At 46.3% G+C, this 23,835-nt stretch overlaps 1 long non-coding RNA gene across 1 annotated transcript; it reads right to left on the bottom strand.

The window, feature by feature from the left end:
- Nucleotides 1–118: 118 nt before the first annotated feature.
- On the bottom strand, nt 119–23,695 carry LOC110298638 (uncharacterized). Its single transcript, XR_002378390.2, has 4 exons — nt 23,441–23,695; nt 19,070–19,138; nt 7,530–7,610; nt 119–6,198 (listed from the first exon to the last, which is right to left on the bottom strand). It is a non-coding gene; the product is annotated as an uncharacterized LOC110298638 (long non-coding RNA).
- Between the last annotated feature and the right edge of the window lie 140 nt (nt 23,696–23,835).

Raw genomic sequence — 23,835 nt, 5'->3', positions numbered from 1 at the left:
TACCGTGTCATGTTTTGCTGTGTTTTGGTTGATATCCCTGGGAGGCCTGCTCTTTTCTGAAGGAAAATGGAAGTGAATCTGGGGGAGAGAGGTGATAGGGGCTAGGTGTACAGAAGAAACTAGTCAGGGTATATTGTATGAGAGAATTATAAGGAAAAAAAAGTATTTCACAAGTATAAAGATGAAGTCTGTACAAGCCTAAGTTTCCAAGAAATTTTAGTGAAAGTCATTGAGGCAGCCTACACAACACCACACTCTCCAGTGAGCTGATCCCCTCTTGCATTCCACAGGGCAAAACACAGATTTTGTCTGTCTCCATTGCCTATGCTGCAATTATTAAAGGTGCAGATGTCCTCCTTAAGGGTTGAATGTGAAAATAACAGCCTATCATGTGATCGAATGCTTGGCCTCTATCGGGTAGTGCTGAGAGCCAGTAAAAGCATGGGAGGCAGAACCTGTTAGAATCAAATCAATGGAGAGAATCAAGGCTTCCCAAAAAAACCCATAATGCCTCAAATATCTCTCTCCAAACCACCAGCTCTTCCCCAAACAATCCCTTTCCTGTTCTCTGAAAGCCTGAGGCAAAGCCACCCTCTAAGTTGCTTCTTACCAAGTTTGGTCACAGGCAGGAGGAAAATAACTAATTCTATCCTTGGGGGTCAATGAAACCACATTGGGTTGCTCCCTGCTACTATTGGTTCATTCTTTTGTGACATCACAAAAAAAAGTGACAGACACTGGCTTAAGCTTAGATTTATCTGAAGCTCATGTTTGTGTTGATAGCCATTGGGTTCCAACTTTGTCTTTGAAAACCTTATATTTCCCAGATCTGTGGGACGTTTTTTGTGTGTACTGAGTTTCCTACTTTGTTGCTTTGGGTCTTGGTGCTTTTTGTTTCTGTTTTGTTTTTATTCATGCCCTTATTCCTTTTGCTTTGGGCTTTGTGCAAGTGTGTTTATTTTCCTTCACTGTAATTTTTCAGTTTCATCTAGTCTGTGGTGAAACATGTTACTAGCTATAAAAAATGAGGTACTTTGTGACACTCCCACATATGTCAAATTTTATCATTTCCCCTCCCCCCAACCCCACCCTGTGAATTTTTATCAGATTCCAACATGTGGCTAAAATTCTCTTTACATTAAGGCTCCATCATCCACCCATCCATGCCATAGTACAAATAAGCCAATGTCCATCTACGTGCCAGAAAATGACAGCATCCTGCTCTTGGTGGCTGAGCACAGGGGTTTTCCTTTTAACCTGCCTGGACATGAGTTTGTGTGGACTTTCTAGCATTCCTTGCTGAATTCCCCTTGATCATGAAGCATTAGCTTTTCAATGTGCTGCTGAACTTGGTACTCTCATTATGGGTTTTCACGTGTTTGTTCATCCAGGAAACTGGCTTACACTTTGCCTTGTGTCTAAGGCTTTGGGACAACAGCAATGCTGTCTTCAGTTTAGCAGCATTCCTTCCATTTCTATTTGATGGAGCACTGGGCCTTCTTCTTCAGTGGTGAACAGAGGAGTTCATCAGTGCATCGATGGCCTCTAGCCATCCTTTGTTAGATTATTTCTTATTTCTATTTCAATTGTGTTCTGTATATTGTTGTCATGAAGTGTTTTAAAATATCCTTCTTTCAGGATAGTCATCTCTCTGTAATATAAGTTTACCCAATTGTCCTCTGGATTTTTATTTATTTCAATAACAATTGTCTTTATTAGTACCTTTCATTGTTAGTTGAGCTAAGCAAGAGGTGTCAGTTTTCATCGCTTCTCGGCCTTTTGGCTAAGATCAAGTGTAGAGGTGTCAGTTTTCTTGATCATTTCAAATAAACTGTTTCTTTGGTTCTTTGTCACTTTGGTGCCTACTCAACCCCAGCTCTCATCTTCCTTATGCTTTGTCATCAGCCACTTTGGGGTTTCAGTTGCTCTTGTTTGTCTACAAACTTGAAAAGTATCATTAGGTTGTTTGAGGAATCTGGGATTTTAAGAGGTGGAAATTTGTGGCCATAAACTTCCCTCTTAGATTTGCTCTAATTTTTTAAAAGCATTTTATAGTGGTACCATTTTCCATCTGTAACGGTAGCAAAGATAATGGAAGAGCTTCGAAACAGCCCCTTTGATGAGGACATCCTCAAAATGTATTATGTCTTAATGACCCTGGTCTGCTGCTTATTTTCAAAGGTTAAGCAGCATTCCATGTACCCACCAATACCAGAGTAGCTGTGAAGATCTTGGACAAGGCCTTCAAGTATTAAGAGAGAGCAGTCCTAACCCCTAACACTGTGAAATCTTCCAGCCATTTGACAAGTCAAAAAATGACAGATTTGATCATGGAATTTGTGGCAGGGGGAGACATGGTCAACCTCATAGAGGCATGTGGCTGTATGTAGAGGGGAGAGACAGTGGCACCTGCAGTTCAGAACCTCCATGAAAGAAACATTGCCCATATGGCACGAAAGCAACAGTGTGCTCTTTAGTGTAGACAGAAACAATAGACTCCGTGAAGTCCTGGTGGCCATAAAAGTCACCTCTGGCTAGACATTGTCACTGGCACATTTTCTTACTTAGCACTAGAGATGATGGAGACCATCAGGAACTTACCATAGACATGTAGATCCCATAGTCACACTGGTTTACACTATGGCCACTGGGCCCACACCATACAAGACTTCAACCTCTTCAGATCTGCACCTGCTGGTCACAGCCACAAATATATGAGTCTATGAAACCTACCAAAAATCTCAGAAAATTTTATTTCATACCTATGGATTATAGAGCCTAGGTCCAGGTGACCATCAAACACAAGACACCAATGAGATACCTATGACTGTCTCACTGTGGTGAAGCCTCACCATGAACCTCCAGAAAATCCTAGTCACCAAGACTGTGGACACAATGTTAATTATGTTATTACTTTGTCTACAAGATTCAAGAAATTATAGAATCTGTAGGGAAGAAAAGGCATAATGATATCGTGGCTACTTACAATATAATCTACCATCAATTCAATAATAGGTACCTCTATCAGCAAATATGGAAACTTGCAAAAATCCATTCATACACAATACCTGCTGGGGCTAATCTCCCTCTCCCCATGAGGAGGAGGAGGAGGAGGAGTGAACCTGCCCTTCCTACCACTATCTCATCTAGAAAACTGCAAGAAGTTGTTGAAAAAGAAAGGAACACGGACAGGCTGAACAGGGGACAGTTTGCCTGCTATCACCTGATCCTTTCAGGAGCAGTAACCAGCCCTGGGGTACATCCACAATCAAAAATCAACTGAAGAGGAGGTAGAAGTGAGTATGGGGGTTGATTCTTCACCTGTTTCGCAGTTTATGTTGTTGCTTCCTTACCCCAAAGAAAAGATGCACACACCCTGGGGGAGGGACTACCAAAATATAAATAAAAACTGAGTCCCACAGGAAACCCAGTTGGCCTTGCCAAGATTTACTTCTGTGTTGTATTACCTTTGCTTTTTAAATGTATCCTGCCATTGGCAGACTGCATTCATTTATAGAATGTGAACCTTTAAGCTGTCCCACAGCATCCCCCCTTGTCTGGGAAACTTGAGCCAGAAACAGTCAGCAGTCGTGACCAGAGTCTGTGAAGGAGGGAGGAGGGTTTGGTATGAGATACAAGGATTCAGAAGGGGGTGAGCCATGATACAGTGGAGCTAGGTTGGCGCTGACATTAGTCTGGTCTCTGTCACAATCACTGACTGCACTTTTCATCTTCGTTCAAGTACTGAAGAACAGACTCCCATATCTACTTGTTAAACATTGGATCTGGTCTCTACCTGGTACGGACTGAGAACCACAGGAGGAACACAGTTTAGAACTTTTAAGGCAGTGTGCCCAAATGACTGTCAACCACCACACACCAACAAGAAACATGACACAAGCTCCTATTCTCCCTCCTCTAACAGCAAGGTTTAAGTTAATAGCCCCACCCTCCTTCAGTTCACTGTGACCCAAGCATCAAGTTCTGGAGAGAGATATGGTCCGCATGGCTCCCACCTTAAGAAGGACCAACCCTCTAGGTTCTATGTGTATGACTGAACACTCACACAGAGATGAGTGTCCCACAGAGTTCAGAGTGTTTACCAGCTAGTCCCCTCTTCCATACCACCAGTGTCCCTGATGAGTTGTATAGGAGGAGGAAGAGTGACAACGAGAAAAGGGGGAGCCCCAGGGAAGTGGGACAATGAAAGAGAGAAGAGGGAAGGGGAGAGAAAAGCATCAAGCAAGGTAAAGCCAGAAGGAAGACAGTCTGAGGGGAAATTCTAGTCACCAAGATAAGGAAAAAGGGATGCATGCGCTGGCTAGGGGCAGGGGCCTTGAACTAGCAGGAACAGGGCCAACACTTTCCCTGTAGAGCAGACTTGGAGGGTGCAGGGCCATGAAGAGGAGAGAGCCTGTCCCCAGTGGAAGCCCAGCTTATACCAAAGAGAAAATGTAGGATGCTGCCTTTTAAATCTACTCCTGGGGACAAGATGGAGCCACAAGGTGTGCCCAGTAGGGCAAAGTGAATCCCAGAGCCATCTCATCCTCCTCCCCTTGTCTGACCCAGGCTTCAGCAGCTCTGTCATTTGTGATTGTCTCCACAGCCTCCTTACTCCAGCCCCATATGATGTCATCTCCTCCCCTCTTAAGCTCCCATAGAGGGATACATGGTACTTCCCTTTGACCCAGATGGAAAGATCACAAATATTAGATTTGAAGCCCTGATGATGACCCTGGGGCTGGCAGCCAGTAGGCTCTTTGCAAGACCCTACTCTGGGAGGAGCTTGCAGGTTTCCTGGGTGGCATGTAGTCAAGGGATGCTCCTGGAATGAGCAGAGTTACACCTTTGGCTGACAGCTGGGGGCTAATCTCTGTGGCCACACTGCTGACAGGATATTGACTTCAGTACTGGCTCATGGTAGAAGACAAGGTTCTGATCTGCGCTCTTGACTTGACAATGGTCTGAGTTTAGAGTAGGGAAACATGGGGCAGCTGCAGTCAGCCTCCAAGACAGCCAGGTACCATTGGTATTTCCTTATTGAAGACCAAAAGATGGCTGAGAGACTGACAAGTCTGTGCTTTGGGAAAAGGCCTGGCGTCTGTTGTCCCACAATGTGGTTGAGCACCAAGTCATATTGAAGGAAGTTCCCATGTGGCAAGAAGGCTGAGCTGTTGTGAGCCAATCACTGCATTGTGCATCACGATCTACAATCATGACCATCAAGTGAGTCCCACAAGTCCTGCCATGGTAAACAAGAACAGAGCAGATTTGGGCTGTAGGTGATTACTAAGTCAAGCCTCCAGTCCATAATGAAGCCAGTCTAGGGAAGGCATGTGCTCACTTTCACTGTGTTAGGGAGTCTTGGTGGGGACAAACCAAGTGAATCAGTCAATGTAATGCTGACTGAGTCTTGAAGATGCACAGAGCAGTGCACCAAGAGGCTGTATGACTTTGTGGCATGGCTCCAGCCATACTTCTTGGGACATGTCCCTCATTCCTTTGGCCTTTCAGCCAAGAGGATGATGGGCACACAAACCTAGCCAGCTCATAGACCATTTGCCTGACTTTTCCTCTGTTCCTTACTTCTCCAATGGGCGAAGATTCAGTCACTGGGAACTACCACGTACCCAGACTTTTGGCACACATGCCCTTTGTGGAGCCCACAGATGTAAGCTCACAGAGAGAATACACTGTGCACCTTGTAACAGACTCTTAAGTAGTTGCTCTGGGTCACAAAGAGTTTCGTCAGAGAATCGTATAACTTTGTAAGCCAGTCACAGTGCTCTTTGTAGCCAGAGGTCAATTCCGGAACTCTTAGGGCAATTTTTTCTTTCTTTGGTTTTCTTGAAGTATGTGCTCTCTGGGAAGCATGTGAGGAAAGGCAGGGCACATGGATGGGGAGTTGTTTCTGGGTATGTGTTCCCAGATCCTGCAAGCCAGGACAGCAGCCAGGGCAGGGAGCCTCACTCAGCTCTGCAGACATGTCTTCCAGGACAGGTCCTAAAGGAAAGGGGACCAGGTGTTGTACTTCCAGCCAGAGTAAACTTGTTCTCTGAACAGGTGGCAGCCCTTAGTTCTGGAGAAGAGGAAACTTCATGCCAGCTATTCATTTGTCTCAAATGTTCTTCCTCTTTTCCTTATCCAGATAGTTCATCTATGTATCTTCCTCATTCTGCCTGAAGGACTTCCTTGGCCCTGAAGGAGACCAAGCTGGGTTAGAGTGGCACTATTTTCATGCCTGCCTTATTTAGAAAATACAGTAACTGAATACTATGGGTAAATACAAGGCCAAACTAAGCAGAGATGAGACCTAAAAGAGGAAATATGACTTAAGATTTCATACCTGCAGCATATAAGGAGTATATGGATCTCACTCAGGTTAAAATGTCTTCTTTTAACACAGAAAACATTGGAGTTTTGGCCACAGGACCGGGACATCGTCCTGAATGAGCGAGCCCACTGCTGAGCATGCTAAGTGGCAGATCCACTACATTACTGAGCTGATAGATATCTTCTCCTCTCCTAACCCCTCAAATTTGGGCCATACAAACCCCTGTGCATGTGGTATGTCTACTTAGAGTGAATTCATTATAAGGTGGGCTTCCAAGAGAAGCACCTTTCCTGCCTATAAGAGTCCCTCTAGGGAAAGAACAGGGTAGGACTAACGGGAACCAAAAACCTGCGAGTGAGTACTGTAAAGTCATCTTGTTTTGTAAATATCTTCCTTGCTTACTCTCATTAAACTCTGGATGCTTAATATCCAACTGTATCCTATCTGAATTCTTCTGTTTTAGGAGCACTAGAGCTCTCCCCCATTAAATTATGTACTGTCTCACAGGCTTCAGGCTCTCATTTGGCCCCTGGGTGTTCAAGGCTCTTGGAGACAGGTCAGAATCTCTCATGTGCCATTCCCTACACTTGGAGGTCAGATTGAGAGGTCACCATCTCTAAAGGCTCTGACAACTCTCCATAGTAGGATGAGTCTTCAGGACAGAAATTATACCCTCTACAGTTGATACCCCACTCCCCAACATCCCCATCTCTCTAGTTTTTCCCCAAGGGCCCACAGTTAAGACTCTCCATGAAGTGCTCCATTCCCTATGGCACAGGGACTGAGGGCTAACCCAAAGGGAGGTCTGGGAAGAGCAAGGCAAAGAAGAGCCCATGAGGGTAGTGTAGGCAAAGTTGTGGGAGGAGGGAGCTTTCATTTGGCTGAAGTTTCTCCTAGGCTTGGTTTGGGAAATAGCAACAGAGGGGCATGGTGAGGAAAACATAGCGATGGTGAAGATTAGAAACTGAAACTCGGAGAAGGAAGCTGAACTGAGACTTGTCTAGGGACTCAGTGGTCATCCTGAGATCTCCTATGAAGCCTTGAAGATAGCGGGCAGCAGAAACCAAGTGTATGCAGTGTGAGGATGCTGCAGGCCTGGGGCAAGCCAGAAGCCCTCTGAGACCAGGCGAGGAAACCTAGGTGAGCAGGCACTGACACCACCACCACCATCCCCATCTGAAAGCCCACTGAGTACCTTGATGAGCCGGATCCAGTCAACAAAGTAGAATGCTCAGGTGAAGATACTAGGGTGGACTGAGCACTTTCCAGAATCACCCTAAGGAAAAGACAGGAGGAGTTAACATGGGGTCAGAAGCACCAGGTGAGTCAGGGCCCACTCAGATACACTGGATCAAATCTCCAGGACATGAGACCAAGAATCTGGTGGCACCTGAGCCTGTGGATGGATGTTATTTTAGGAAAGGCAGCGTCAGGTTGGAGAACACCAGCCACAACCAGTGTGACTTTTGAGGCAGCATCTTGTCTCAGACGTTCCCTGTTACAGGTACATCATGAAGTGCTGCCCTCCAGGATGCTGAATACTCTTGAAGCTGTGAGTTAAAACCAGCCCTTCACCCCTTTGCAGTTTCCAGCCAGGCATTTGGTCTCAGCACCTATCTCTCTGGTCTGCATTCAGAACACTATCATTGGGGATACCAAGTATCCACAGCAAGCTGTGACTGAAGGACAGAACACAGATGCTTTCTTGGCAACTGCCCAATTCACCCCAGTCCTCAGCCAATTTCCCAGTCTCCATTCTTGGCATCTATCCTATGTACAGCCTTCTTACGACAAGCTTGGTGTCTACTCAGTGTCATCCTGACCAAGCAATGGCCAAGCATCCCAACACCAGTGCCCACCACCACCGTTAGGGCTGCTTTTGAGAAGGGAAGTATAACTATATCCATGTTACAGATTAGGCAACAGAGGCACAGAGAGGTAGCCTAGTTTTTCAGAGCTAACTCAGATACACCAGGCTATGAACCCAGGAGAGCTATAACACCCAAGACATTAGCTGGCAGAACATCCTTCACTCCCAGGCCCAAGGCACAATCCAAGGATCCCCCATTTCACCTCCAGAGACACAGCCTGGGTGGGAAGCTATGGACAGACACAAATTTCAGCTGAGTGAATAGTTCTGTGCCTCAGTTTCCCCATGGTGAAATGGGAAGACTGGCCTTTCCTTTACATAATACGAAGATTAAAAATAGCATGTCCTGCCACATGCCTGGACCATGGCAGGTGCTGAGCAGTACACAGCTGACACTATTCGAGATGAAGCAGGGAGCAAGTGGTAGGCAAGTGAGGAAGCAGAGGTCTCTTCCCAGCCCCGCCACAACTGTCAACTGCACAGCAAGCTCTCCAACGTGACCAATCCAAAACAAACAGCTGACCCAGTGCCAGGGGCAGTGTGCCGACAGTCACTCGTATTCATTCTCTGCCTACCAAACCCCACTGTGCTGACAGGGAGAAGTGCCTGTAGACTGTTTCAAGCCCATTTGGCAAATGCAATTAATTTGGTCAGCATTAAATTGTCTTTCCATAATTGCATGTGCAGATGCCCAGGCAGAAGAAAGGGACAGAATGAAAAGGCCATTAATGTCACTTGCTGGCCAGCAATTAGCTGTGCTAGCGGGAGATGCTAAAGCCAGCCAGACACCACAATGGAGGCCCAACTGTCCACTTACTTGCCACCCAGGCTGCAGAAAATCCTGGGAGGCAGCAATTCATCTGCAGAGTGCTTCTGTGCCGCTGGCCACTTCTGAGGAGAGATGGCAGGTTCTGGGGCTGTGCCAACTCCTCTAAGCCCTGGATCTTAAAGTTGTGGGTGTCTTTCCAGCCAAGGCTATGAGCCAGGTCTGAGGTATTGCTAGGACCCTCTCTATATGGGGAGAGTCTGGCTGGCCCAGCTGAGTCTCCTGTGCACCTAGAGGAGATCTTGGCAGCTTATGCCCACAGAATTCCTACCTCCCCAATCATTCCCAGCATGATTTATCCAGCTACCTGAGCAAGTCACAGTTAACAAAGCTGGGGGGCTAAACAAACTTCCCTGTAAACTGCCCCTCTGGGGCTTCTCACAAGGTCCTACCCCCTCCCTGAGGATCTATGGGCCCTGCTGAGGGAGGAGGGGTAATTTTTCCAGTGCTGTAACCAATGTTAAGGGGCCTGTACTCCTCAGTAAATAACCCCTCATTCATGTTCCTGTAAGCAACCCTAGTGAAAGTGATTGGCTCACTACACACACGTGCGTGCACACACACACACACACACACATGCACGCACGCACACACGCACAAATAAGTAGAAATGAGTGGGGGCACTGGAGAGATTCCTTAGAAGTTAGGAATCCTCGCCACTCTTCTAGAAGACCTGGTTCAATTCCCAGCACCCACATGGTGGCTCACAACCATCTGTAATGGGATCCAATGCCTTCATCTGGTGTGTCTGAAGACAGCTACAGTGTACTCATATATAGAAAATAAATCATTTTAAAAATACAGTATAAATGTGTGTGTGTGTGTGTGTGTGTGTGTTTATAGTACCCAGGGGCTGGCTGATTATGTAAAATGTCACCACTAAACCCACTATTACGTATAAATAATATATGCTAATAAGAAACTTTAAAAATAGCCTTCCTGCACCCACACAGTGAGTAAGCTCTCTGTATTCATACCGGCCTCTTAATGCGTAAGCAGACCTCTAAGTGAAACAACTCAAGTGCCTTGCGACATATAAGTGGAGGATCCAGTAGGGAAGGGCTGGTCTGAATCACGGCTTTGTTCTGGAGATGGGTCAGGGTGGTGGGCATCTCTCCTTGGGATCTGGGAAGTCTTGGTTAATAGACCCTCCCTAGAGCCATTTTCTATTTCAGCTCCTGCTCTTCACTCAGTCATCCCCCTTAGAGTGCAGAATGAAGGGAGAAGAAGAAGAGGGACTGGAGAGCTGGCTTAAGCACCCTGAGTTTAGATCTCCAGAGCCCATCTAAAAAGCTGCCCATGATGGCATGCACCTATAACCTGGTGCTGGGAAGACAGACCCAGGGGAGCAGGGAGGTCATTGGGGCCATCTGGCCTAGTCAAATCGGGAATCTCAAGGTTCAATGAGACATTGTCTCAAAACATAAGGTGGAGAGTGGCGGAGGAAGATAATGTCGACTTCTGGCCCCTACACTCATGCACGTACACATGTACGCATGTGAACAAGAGTGGACAGAGTGGTGAGCAGAGCCATACATGTCAGAAAACCCACCCTCCTCTATGTGAGCCAAGCCTGGCTTGGGTGGGGCAAGACCTAGATCCATCTCTGGTTCTGCCTCCTAAGACATAGCATCTCAGCCCCTCTCCGCTCTCCCGTACCACCAGTCAGATCATGAGTGAGAGGCAGACAGACTTGGGAACTTGTGGGTTCATTCTTCCTGGATCCAGTCCCAGCTGCTGCTCCTGCTAAGGCCTCCACACACCAAGAGTTTGCCTTGGCAGGCATACCTGCTCCAGCTGTACCCCACTTCTCAGACTTGAGGTTCTAAAAGCTAAGCTCATCAGAAGAAGCACCTGAGGGACTCCTTGGGCCCTGTATGGCATAGAGAGGCCAACAAACCTGGGGCCACTAGGTCAGTGGGACATACACCCTCATCAGGCACAGTGGGACATGATTACACATGCCCAACATGAAGGGAGGGGAAGTGGTGAGGAGAGGAGGAAGGAAAAGAATGGACTGTTCCAGCTCTCATTCCTACCTGAGAACCTCCTGCTTTCACCCACATCACCCCAAGACTGCCTGTGAACTCCCCACCTCTCACCTACTGTGCAGGCTTGACCTTACGCCCACCCCCTTCAACAGCCACACAGCCAGCCCACCCACCTGAGACAGGGCCACTTTGCCTGATGATTTTGAGATACACCAAGCCCAGAGATGATCTTCCAGATGCAGCGTGACCTGCATCCTGTGAGCCTCCTTGTCAGTCCTGGAAATCTGCCGCAAACTCCAAACTCTGCTTGCACCGCATCCCTTGGGCACCACTTGCTGGAGACTCCAGCAAAGGAACCGCTCCCATGACAGTGACACAAAGCCAGCACAGTCCACAGTGGGTTTGCCTGGCCTAGAAGGTGTCTAAATATTTAACTAATCCACACTTAAATAGCAGGAAACCACGCCAGGACCACCTTTAACACACGAAGATGTAAACCCATGTTCCTGCTCAGGCTAGCAGCTGCAGCCTCTTCCAGCTTGCCTCCATTGCCATTTGCCGCTAAACTATCCCATCTGGCATTCACATGTAGGGATTCTGAAGCAATAACAATAATAAACTCCAGATACCCACCTGTTCAAACTGGAAGGGGGGAAATGCAATCCTTTCTCCTTGCAGACTCCATGAGTATAAGTGTAGAAACCCTAATTGAAACTGCACATATACACACAGAGATCCACCTGAGAATGCTCATGTGCGCGCACGCGCGCGCACACACACACACACACACACACGTGCATAAACACTCCCAGAACTAGCGAGTCCAGCAAGATGTCAGGATATGAGATCTACACACAAAGGTCAACTGCATCCTTGTCTATTAATAGTGAACAGATCTAAACTGAACTTTAAATACTATATTCAATTACTTTTTTAAAAATGAAACACTTGGGAATAAATCTAGCAAAATACCCCAGGGCTTCTAAGCTCAGAACTAAGCAACATGAGCGAAATCAAGGACTATCTTAAGAAATGGAGAGGCCTGCCATGTTCATGGGTGAGAAGACATGACCCAGTACATATGTCTATCCTCCCCACATGAATGCACAGGAAAGCAATCCCTATCAAAACCCAGCGACGAAGTATGTTTGCAGAAATGAAAACAAACAAACAAAAACAACAACAACAACAACAAAACCTGCAGGGACAAATCATGCCACATGCTTTTGAAGCTTACCGTAGAGACACAGTATCAAGACAACGTGGCACAGATAGAGGGACAGACACACAGATCAGTAGAACAGATAGATGCGGTAAACCCACAGACACACCCCCACAAGCAAAGCCAAGGATTTTTTTTCAGTATGCAGGAAACTGTGGCCTCCTCTGCAAGCAACAAGTGCTCTACCACTGAGCCACACCCCAGCCCTGGCCACTGACTACTGCAAGGACCCAGAGCCCCCTGAAGAAACAATGGTGCCTTCTGCCAGCGCTTGAGGCCCTGTAGACAAAAGGGAAGATGTTCTGAGAGAGAGGGGTCCTTGCTCTGTCCACAGCTCGATGATGGAGCACCAACAACAGTAATGGGCACTCCGGAAGCAGTCGAGAAAAACAGGCTAAGTGGCTAAGTGTGAAATAGTTATTTTAAACTTTTTAAGACTATCACTTTTTGACACTGCGCACCACCTAAAGCCCTGAATGTCTGACAAAGGTTGCCTTAACACAATCAGATGGGTACTATCCTTCCAGCCTGATAGAAGGAAATTTGAAGTTCAATATTTCCCAGTATTACCCAGCATTTAAAAAGTACTTCTAGCATATAACAATTAATGGGGTGTGGGGAAGGCCATGAATTTGAAAGAGAGCAAAGAGGAGCAGAAGGGAGCCTCTGTAAGGAGGGAAGGGAAGGGTGAGATGATGCACATGCATGCTAATCTCACAAATAAAAGCAAACAATGAATAAAGACAGGAGAGAGGAAGGAGGGAAGAAGGGAGGGAGGGAGGGAGGAAGGAAGGAAGGAAGGAAGGAAGGAAGGAAGGGAAGGGAAGGAAGGAAGGAAGGAAGGGAAGGAAGGAAGGGAAGGAAGGAAGGAAAGGAAGGAAGGAAGGAAGGGAAGGAAGGAAGGAAGGAAGGGAAGGAAGGAAGGAAGGAAGGAAGGAAGGAAGGAAGGAAGGGCAAGCTGTGTGTGGATGTGGTGCCCATAACTCCTGTGCAGAGACTGAGAGCTCACTGGCTAACCAGATCAGTGAGCTCCTAGTCCAGTAAGAGGTCTTGTCTCAAGGGAATTGGGGCAGAGGAAAACATGTCCTCCCCTAGCCTCCAACTGTGTGGGCAATGGCCCACTTATGTGCATGCAAAACACCACACACACACCCACACACACACAGTCTTCTGGATATACACTATCCAACTGAATCCTTCTGCTCAGCCCTTTCCTCTGAGGAAGGAACTGAAGGCCAGCTAGGGCAGCAACACACACCCGTGATCCTCCAAAAAGGAGGACAGGGAGTTGACTGCAATGTCCCCAGGCTCTACCATGGCAGATCATTGCTGCACACATTCCCCCACCCATGCTTCCAACCCCTGCCTAGAAACTGCTTAGTGTATACAGCTTAAATACCAGGGCTCCCAGCGGGGCACGGTTCACCAAGCCAGCTCATTTATTCATTAATTTGCTTTCCATATTTCCAAACAGAGGCGGCTGCAGGCGGGGCAAATCAATATTGCGCTCTGTGATTCATCTTCGTTCCTGCCATCTCCTGCACCAGCCCCTTGTGCGGCTCCTCTGAGGGTCCTGAGCACTGACGAATGGGATTCTCTGCGGCAGCCACAGCACGTTAAGAGATTAAATCATTAATATCTGCATCGGTCATTTTTACGAGCCTCCCTTGCCCCAGACTCTGCCGCCCTGTTTAGAGACCCATGCAGACATGCTGAGGACAGAATCGCCACTTCTGTGGCATGATTGGTTGTGAGAGTCGAAGTATTGATTTTTTTTCTTCTGCATTTCTAAAAGCAGGTATATTGCCCACAGTTGCAGAAACTATTGAGACAGGGTCTGAATTCTGACCAGCTGACCCCACCCACACCCAACGCCACAGGGTTTTTCTACAGAGGAAGAAAAAAAAATGGTCTTGGAGTTACAGCTTCAAGTTAAGGCCTATGGGTTTCAGGCTGAGTTCCACATTGGGCCTCCTGGGCCTCCCAGCCACCCACAGAGGTACCTCCTGAGAGGAAACTCATGTTCTGAGATTTCCCCATAACCACATTAAACTTGCATCTTGGGGACCTGGCCCCCAAACTGCCCTGGTGACCCACTATAGTAAATACAGAGATGTCAGGTGTAAGGCCTGGTTGGTAACGTGCCTGCCACTGCAGACATGGGAACCTGAGTTCTTATCTGCAGCAGCCACATACAAGGCAGGCATGGTAGGTCATATCTGGAGCCCTAATGCTGAGAGTGGGGAGAGAAGGAAGGGAGGCTAGAGACAGGCAGAACCTTGGGGCATCACAGGCCAGCCACCAAGGCACCAGTGAACTCTGGGTTCAGTGAGAAATCACCACCTCAAAATCCAGTGGGGGTGGAGGACGTGATTGAGGAAGCTACCCAAAGTACACCTCTGTCTCACACACACACACACACGAATGTTTACTTGTATCCACATATGTACACACACACACTAAACATGCACAAGCATATAAAATAAACTAAAAGAGGCAAAGGCCCTGTGTGGGAGCACTTGTCAGGGTGCACTGTCACCTCTCTGGCTCAACACAGACCATGATCTAGGACTTCCCTGCTACAAGCAGAGGATACTAGAGCTTTTTAAGATGCTCCCCTCCTTTTGTCCCTGGATACTTTCATTTCTACTTTTAGGATATACATAAATACATACATACATACATACCTGATGTTAGGAATCAAGTCACCTAACTGGAAGCTTTTTTTCTCTTGAACTCTAAAAAAAGCTCTCCTTGGACAGTGAGGAGTCACTTAGGACCCCTAAGAATATTTTATAAAAAGTTACTGAAATGTGTGATATGATCTGCCAAATATGAGACATTTCCATTCCTATAATAGATCATAATGATCATAAAGCATAGGTAATTTTATATAATAAAAATAAACAGACCTCATTCCCCCTCTCCTAAAATTCGGGATTCTCAGGCAGGCAGAGTGAGAACAAAAGCTCCCCCACACCCCACCTTCCATGCCTGCCAATAGAACCAAGAGAAGGACCAGAAGCCAAGTGGAGCTACGAGGGCATACATGGAAAGAAACTCAACAGCAGAGTTTGATGCTCTATAAGGGGCTCCTAATATCACCCCATCCCTCACTCCCCCTCTATGACTGACCCCACTTTCCTCTCCCACACACTATTCCAGCCACAGGGATCTCTCACACAACCAGAGTCCTTCTATGATCACTTCAGAGTCCTCATATGATCTGTTCCTTCTGCCTGGATTCTGAAAGGCCAGCCCTATGGAACAGAGACTAACTGGACCATCCTGGACCAGTTAAGCCCCAGACAGTCTGCCCATTAACCTCAATAAGTTCAGGCAAGATCATCAAAACCTGCCCCGTGTCAACAGAATACCCCAAGCAAGTAATAAATAGACTCAAAAGAAATCATCCTAGTGGGTTTAAGTCACTTCATCATGGAGGATTTTTTTCTTACTCAGAAATAGCTATCTGATACAATAAGCAGCTCTGCTCATTACAGTGGAACTCCAATACAAGCATTTCTCATCAGAAGAACAAGAGAGTTGGGCGTGGTGGTGCACGCCTTTAATCCCAGCACTCGGGAGGCAGAGGCAGGCGGATTTCTGAGTTCGAGGCCAGCCTGGTCTACAGAGTGAGTTCCAGGACAGCCAGGGCTATACAGAGAAACCCTGTCTCAAAAAAAAAAAAAAAAAAAAGAACAAGAGAGCTGGAAATTTTAGTCTGCTTTTGCCTGGCATCTCAGAAGTGCTCAACTTTTGAGGCTTAGCCTTTTTCTGAACCAGTCCTTCCCTTGGCTTGTGGGAACTTCTATGTCTTAGTTTCTCTTCCTGATGCTGTGACAAAAGACCCTGACAAAAACAACTGAAGCTAGGATGGGTTTCTTCTGGTTCACAGTCTGAGGCCTATTGTGGCAGAGGAGTTCTGGTAACAGGAACTTAGTGCAGCCAGTCACATAGCTTTTATGATCAAGAATCAGGGAATGATACAAGCTTGTTCTCGGTTTGCTTTCTCCATTTTATACAGTCAAGGGACCCCAGCCCAGGGGATGTTGCCCCCCACAGTGGACAGACAGGTCTTCCTGCTACATGCACTTCAGTAGTGACAAGCGTGACAGGCCCCAAAAACCTGGTTTTTGCAAGGTTAAAATTCAATGTTAACAACTGGGATCCAAAACAGCTCCACCTAAAATCCACTTAATCTTAGAAGCTTGGGACAAGGGCTTCGTGCCCTTGCCATAGTTCCTACTCTAGTCTATTGAGTAGTCCATCTTCCCCCTAGGCCATTGTAAATACTTGTGTATGGGCATAACTCAGCTATCTATAGTTCTAAGTATCTACTCTGGTACCTCTTTAGGTCACAAGCTTCCTTCTTCCTAGATAATGGTAAATTTCTGTGTAGGGAAGTGACTTAGCTATCCATGCCCAGGGTCCTCCCGACAGGTCCCGAGGTGAAAAGTTCACAGAAACTTAGTCTCCTGGAATTGTGGCATCCTGTATAAAGAATGGTCCAATGTCCTTGCTTTAGTTGGTAAACGGATCTGTGTGCTTTCCCTTAATATTGCTTTATTACAAGTGCTCCTAAGGATTGATATTTTGGCATATAGCTAAGTTAGATACTAGGCAGTCCTTGATCCGACCCTGGGCATGGACAGCTAAGTCACTGCCCTACACAGAAATTTATCATTATCTAGGAAGAAGGAAGCTTGTGACCTAAAGAGGAACCAGAGTAGATACTTAGAACTATAGATAGCTGAGTTATACCCATACACAAGTATTTACAATGGCCTAGGGGGAAGATGGACTATTCAATAGACTAGAATAGATACTATGGCAAGGGCACGAAGCCCTTGTCCCTGGCTTCTAAGATTAAGTGGACCTTAGGTGGAGCTGTTTTGGATCCCAGTTGTTAACATTGAATTTTACCCCAGTTGGTTCCTGCCAGTTCTTCCGCGTTTCCATTCCTCTGTTTTGTGTAAGAATCCAGTAACCTCTTTGTACCTTGCCAGTGTGTCACCCAACTTCCCTATTTTCTTCTGTATAAAGAGTTTGATGCTTGATTTGACAAATTACATTCAGATCCACACTTCCTGTGTCGGGTCTGTCTGTCAATTCCCACCAACTCCTTGCCCAACTGTGACCAGAGACCCGTTCCACACAGACAAGGGACCAAGAGAGTCTGCGGCACCTTCCCACCTTAACCTAATCAAGATAACCTCCACAGGCATGTCCAAAGGCCCATCTACTAGGTGACTATACATCAAGTTGACAGTTTAGACTAGCCTCCAAAGCCCATAATGATCGTAATGTTCATACCGTTCTCCCACCTCCATTTATGCTTCCATATTCTTATGTTCCATTAGAAGAATCACCCTCCAATGATTGTTTCTTGTTAGTCAGCTTTCCTGATCCTATGCTAAAATACCTGAGAAAATCAACCTACAGGGAGAAAAGGTTCATCTTGACTCACGGCTCAGAGGGTTCAACCCCTGGTTTCTGGTACAGTTGGTTTAGAGCCCAAGGAGAAGTTCTCTCATGCCTGGGAGAGCATGTGGTGAGGTAGACCTGTTAGCCTCATGGTAGCTGGAAAGCAGGAACGCTGAGGCCCCAATATCCCCTGAAAGGCATGAGCTAATGAGTTTGCTTCCATTTAGGCTCCATTTCTCAAAGGCCCCACCCCCTCCCAATAGTGCCACAGGTTAAGGACCAAGCCTTACACATGGGCCTCTGGGGACACAAACCATAACATCCCTCCAGAGCTAGTCCCTGTATGTGGTGCTCGTGTCCTGTATTGTAACCTCATATTGCTACCCCACTCATGGGTCCTCACAGCCAGATCCAGGGCACACACTTTCCTTGTGGCAGGCACCAAGAGTGGGTAAGGTGTTCATGCTTGGTTTAAAGAAATCATCGCCCATGACCTGAGACTGGTCAAGAAACCTAGAATGACCAATTAGACCTTCCAAAAATAGAGTTTGACCTCAAAGGACAACTTAAAAGGGACAATTCACTGTGACTTCCTTTCCCTCTCCCTCCCTCCTTCTCCTTTCCCCTCTGTCTTTGCTTCCCTCTCCCTCACCTTCCCCCCACTCTTTCTCCTCCTCCAAGCAAATCTTTACCAAGTACTTAACCTCTCTCATTCCCACCTTCTGTTTTTGGCTCCATCTCCTCCACCCTATTCCAAACCTATTGCATCCCTTCTCTAGATGAACACAAGAACAAACCAAATGGTCTCACTGCTGTAACATGAACCTCCTCCTTTAACCATAGTCCCTCCTTTATCCAGCAACCCAAAGTACAAGCTTCCCAAATCGTGCTCCTGATAGAACTCTGACTTCCCATTGCTTTTATGGAAAAAGCTCTGACAGTGGCAGGTAATTTTGTTCTCTCTCACTCTCTCCACTGACCCACACCTGTGCTCTTGCCTTGGTTCCTGGGGGTATGGGGTCCATGCTCCCCCACCACAGGGCTTTGCTTTTTCACTTCTTCCTAGGATGCTCTTATTGCCACCCTTTGCCTGCCTGTCTCCTTTCAGTCCATAGATCTTAGCTACAGCATCACTTCTTAGGCCTCCTGACTAGATTGATGCCCTTGGAATGTGCATGAGACCTTGTGTCACTTTGATTTCTGAACCCATCACTAGCACAATAGTGAGAATTATTCTTGGCGTGGGTACAGAACTACGACATGGTGTGTGTGTGCTTCTTTCTTCATGCTAGTATGCAGAGTGTTGCTCCTCAGGGTCTGATCCTTCTCAAGAGCCACAGCTAGGAGAGGATTAGTAAGATTGGAACCCAGGTCATCTAGACTCCAGAACTGAACTCACTTCATTTCATCAGTGATCATCAAATTTGTTTCCACGGGGTTCTGGAGCTCATCTTAGCAAGCAGGGAACCTGAGGGGGAAGAAGTCAGGACTTGAGATGTTATGTTCATCTCTCTGCCCACATGGTTTACTACCAAGAAGAATGGGCCCATGCATCCTCTCCCTACCCACAGCCTCTCCCTAAACAAGACATCACAGCCCATCTTAAACTTGAACTCCTGGTCTGTGCTATCTCCCATGGTTCCCACTCAGGTCTCCTGCATACTCTGTGATCTGTCCAATTCTGTCACCTAACTTCTCCCAAGCCTCCAGCCATGCTCAGTCATTGGAGAATGTCTCTTCAGGGGGCTGGAGAGATGGCTCAGCAGTTAAGAGCAGTAGCTGCTCTTCTAGAGAACCCAGGTTCTAATCCCAGCACCCATATGGTAGCTCACAACCACCTACTAACTCCAGTTCCAGGAGATCTAATAATCTCTCCTGGCTTCCTTGGACACCAGGCACATACATAGTACACATTCATACTTGCAGGCAAAACATTCATACACATAAAACGAAAATAACTCCTTTTAAAAACACCTCTCCAGAGGCATGGGAGGTAGCTTAGTCAAGTGAGTAATGTGGACCTGAGTTCAGGTGCCCAGCACTCATAAGAAAGCCAGAGATGGCAAAATACTCTTCCAGAGATGGGAGGATGGAGACAGGATACCCATGATTTAGAGATCAGCCAATCTCTCCAATGAGGGAACTCCAGGTTCGGTGAGAGGGCTGCCTCAAAAAATAAGGTGGAGAGTGATTGAGGAAGACATCTACCATCCATTCCTGACTTCCATAGGAATGTCCACACCTAGAGACAGACAGACAGACATACACACACACACACACACGCCTCACACATTCACTACATACACAAAAGAGGAAGAAAATGTCCCCTCAAGCTAATCTGACTTGGATCCTTTGCTGGCCAATAGCCAATGGTTGGGTACACATCTTTGGTTCACCCACATATCTGATGACTTCAATTCTTATTAATAACTTTGGTAGTTTCTTTTTTCCCTCAGTGTTAGTTAGTTTTGCATAGCCATGGCCAAAATGTCTAAAGAGAAAATAACTAAGGATTTAGCCAGGCTTACAGCTGCGATGCCAGTGCTTAAGAAACTGAGGTAGGAAGAACTCTAAGCTAGCCCGAGTTATGGTATGAGACTATTACAAAGAACCAAAAGGATTTTAAAGGAGAGAGGGAGGAAGAGGTCCTTCAGACTGGTTTCAAGACTTAGATGTGCGACTGCACATCTGTGGTTTCACAGATTCTGAAACTGCAGTGAAAAGAACATCCTAGTTGTGGGTGTGTGTAAAATGCTGTCCACCTCATGGACAACAGAATACAGAGGATGAAAAAGGGGTTGGAGACCAAGTCTGATCATCTTCTGCATGAACCGGAAAAGAATTGAAGACCCAGAAATGAGCCCACACACCTATGGTCACTTGATCTGTGACAAAGGAGCTAAAACCATCCTGTGGAAAAAGACAGCATTTTCAACAAATGGTGCTGGTTCAACTGGCAGTTAGCATGTAGAAGAATGCAAATCAATCCATTCTTATCTCCTTGTACAAAGCTCAAGTCCAATTGGATCAAGGAACTCCACATAAAACCAAAGACACTGAAATTAATAGAAAAGAAAATAGGGAAGAGCCTCAAGGACATGGGCACAAGGGAAAATTTCCTGAACAGAGCACCAATGGCTTATGCTCTAAGATCAAGAATTGACAAATGGGACCTCATAAAATTGCAAAGCTTCTGTAAGGCGAAGGACACTGTCAGTAGGACAAAAGGGCAACCAACAGATTGGGGAAAGATCTTTACCAACCCTACATCTGATAGAGGGCTGATATCCAATATATTCAAAGAACTCAAGAAGTTAGACTCCAGAGAACCAAATAACCCTATTAAAAATGGGGTACAGAGTTAAAGAATTCTGAGGAATACCAAATGGCTGAAAAGCACCTAAAGAAATGTTCAACAAAACAACCCTGAGATTCCATCGCACACCAGTTAGAAAGGCTAAGATCAAAAACTCAGGTGACAGCAGATGCTGGTGAGGATGTGGAGAAAGAGGAACACTCCTCCAGTGCTGGTGGGATTGCAAGCTGGTACAACCACTCTGGAAATCAGTCTGGCAGTTCCTCAGAAAATTGGACATAGTACTACCAGAGGACCCAGCAATACCACTCCTGGGCATATACCCAGAAGATGCTCCAACATGTAATAAGGACACATGCTCTATCTACTATGTTCATAACAGCCTTATTTATAATAGCCAGAAGCTGGGGAAAACTCAGATGTCCCTCAACAGAGGAATGGTTACAGAAAATGTGGTACATTTACACAATGGAATACTATTCAACTACTAAAAACAATGAATTCATGAAATTCTTAGGTCTGGAGTATATCATCATGAGTGAGGTAACCCAATCACAAAAGAACACACATGATATGCACTCACTGATAAGTGAATATTAGCCCAGACGCTCGGAATACCCAAGATACAATTCACAGACCACATGAAGCTCAAGAAGAAGGAAGACCGCCGGGCGTGGTGGCACATGCCTTTAATCCCAGCACTCGGGAGGCAGAGGCAGGCGGATTTCTGAGTTCGAGGCCAGCCTGGTCTACAAAGTGAGTTCCAGGACAGCCAGAGCTATGCAGAGAAACCCTGTCTCGAAAAACCAAAAAAACGAAAGAAGAAGAAGAGGAGGAGGAGGAGGAGGAGGAGGAGGAGGAGGAGGAGGAGGAAGAAGAAGAAGAAGAAGAAGAAGAAGAAGAAGAAGAAGAAGAAGAAGAAGAAGAAGAAGAAGAAGAAGAAGAAGAAGAAGAAGAAGAAGAAGAAGAAGAAGAAGAAGAAAGACCAAAGTGTGGATACTTCAGTCTTTCTTAGAAGGGGGATCAAAATACCCATGGGAGGAGATACAGAGGTAAAGTTTGGAGCAGACCCTGAAGGAAAGGTCATCCAGAGACTGTCCCACCTGGGGATCCATCCCATACAACAGTCACCAAACCCAGACACCACTGTGGATGCCAACAAGAGCTTGCTGAAAGGAGCCTGATATAGCTGTCTCCTGAGGGGCTCCACCAATGCCTGACAAATACACAGATGGATGCTCTCAATCAACCATTGGACTGAGCACAGGATCCACAGTGGAGGAACTAGAGAAAGGACCCAAGGAGCTGAAGGGGTTTGCAGCCCCATAGGAGGAACAACAGTATGAATTAACCAGTATCCCCAGAGCTCCCAGGGACTAAATCACCAACCAAAGACTACATATGGAAGGACCCATGGCTCCAGCCACATATGGTCTTGTCAGTCATCAATGAATGGGAGGAGAAGTCCTTGGTCCTGTGAAGGCTCTATGCCCCAATGTAGGGGAATGCCAGGGTCAGGAAGCAGGAGTGGGTGGGATGGTGAGCAGGGGTAGGAGGTGTTGCGGTAATTCTCTCCATCCCAAATATGCCCCAGCAATGAAAACACAACTCATTTAATATAAATACATGCTGTGCACCTAGATTGGGCAGATTACCGCTACACTACCATCTTCCACATCTGTGAGACCCCTTAGAACTTGTGGTTTCTCCAGGCCATGTGCTTCTTCTGTTCTGCTTTTCTTCTTCTTCCTCCTCCTGTGTCCTCTCCCTCTTCCATTTTCTCCTCCTTCTCTCCCCACCTTCCACACCACCTTCCCTTTTATCTGCCCAATCATCAGATCTCTTTTATTTTACAAATTAAGGTGGGAAGAAGGTTTACAGGGAATCACCTGAGTGCTGACTCATTCCAAGTTTGTAGCCACTCAGAGGAGAACAGAACATTAAATATAATTTAATCCCAGGGCTATCCACAACAAGGAGGGAGGGAATGGAGGGTTTGGAGAGGAAACCAGGAAAGGGGATAACATTTGAAATGTAAATAAAGAAAATTTCTAATAAAAAACATGGAGGGGAAACCAGGAAAGGGGATAACATTTGAAATGTAAATAAAGAAAATTTCTAATAAAAAACATGGAGGGGATAACATTTGAAATGTAAATAAAGAAAATTTCTAATAAAAAACAAAAAACAGAAAACAAACAACAACAAAAAAAAAAACTTCTGCATGAACTTGGACCTCATCCTCTGCTTACCAACAAAAATCTCCTGTCATTTCCTCCCAGCTCGCCAATTCCACACTCGCTCTTCCTGTTCTTGAACCACTGCCCAGTCTCATTTTCATCTCCAGCCTCTCACCCATCAATCGTAAGAAACTGGCTACTCTAGAAAACACCAGCTAAGCCTTCCCCGGAACTGGCATCCTTCATGACCCAAGCCATCTCTCCAGGTTCTTACCATCTCATCCAGCTTCGAAATGTTATGGGATCTTGGGTGAGAAGTGGTCATCTAGGATAACACCGAGGTCATTAGGTCAGGAGCAAAGGGTCAGACAAAAAAAAAAGTGTAGTTCTTAAAAAGGCTCAGTCAGAAAAGACAGAGGAGAGGCAACTGGGAAGTAAGGTACTCTGACAGTGAGACAGCTAGAGATCTGAGGTCAGAGCCATGAAACTGCAGCCAGCCAAGTGAAAAAGCCAGAGAGCCACAGACTTCTGGACACAAAGTAACAGTTAGAATCCCAGCTGCTGGCAGTTACACAGCCTAAGGGCAGTTACAGACCTGTGTGCCGTTACAGGCACGAGCTCACACACAGCTCTGAGAACAACCAGAAGCGTGAAGGAGACGGAGAAACA

The sequence above is a fragment of the Mus caroli genome, unplaced genomic scaffold (assembly GCF_978045245.1).
Source record: "Mus caroli unplaced genomic scaffold, Mus_caroli_1 scaffold_8, whole genome shotgun sequence".
NCBI lineage: Eukaryota > Metazoa > Chordata > Mammalia > Rodentia > Muridae > Mus > Mus caroli.
Note: the sequence above shows the minus strand (reverse complement) of the source record. Positions and strands in the feature narration are given on the sequence as shown.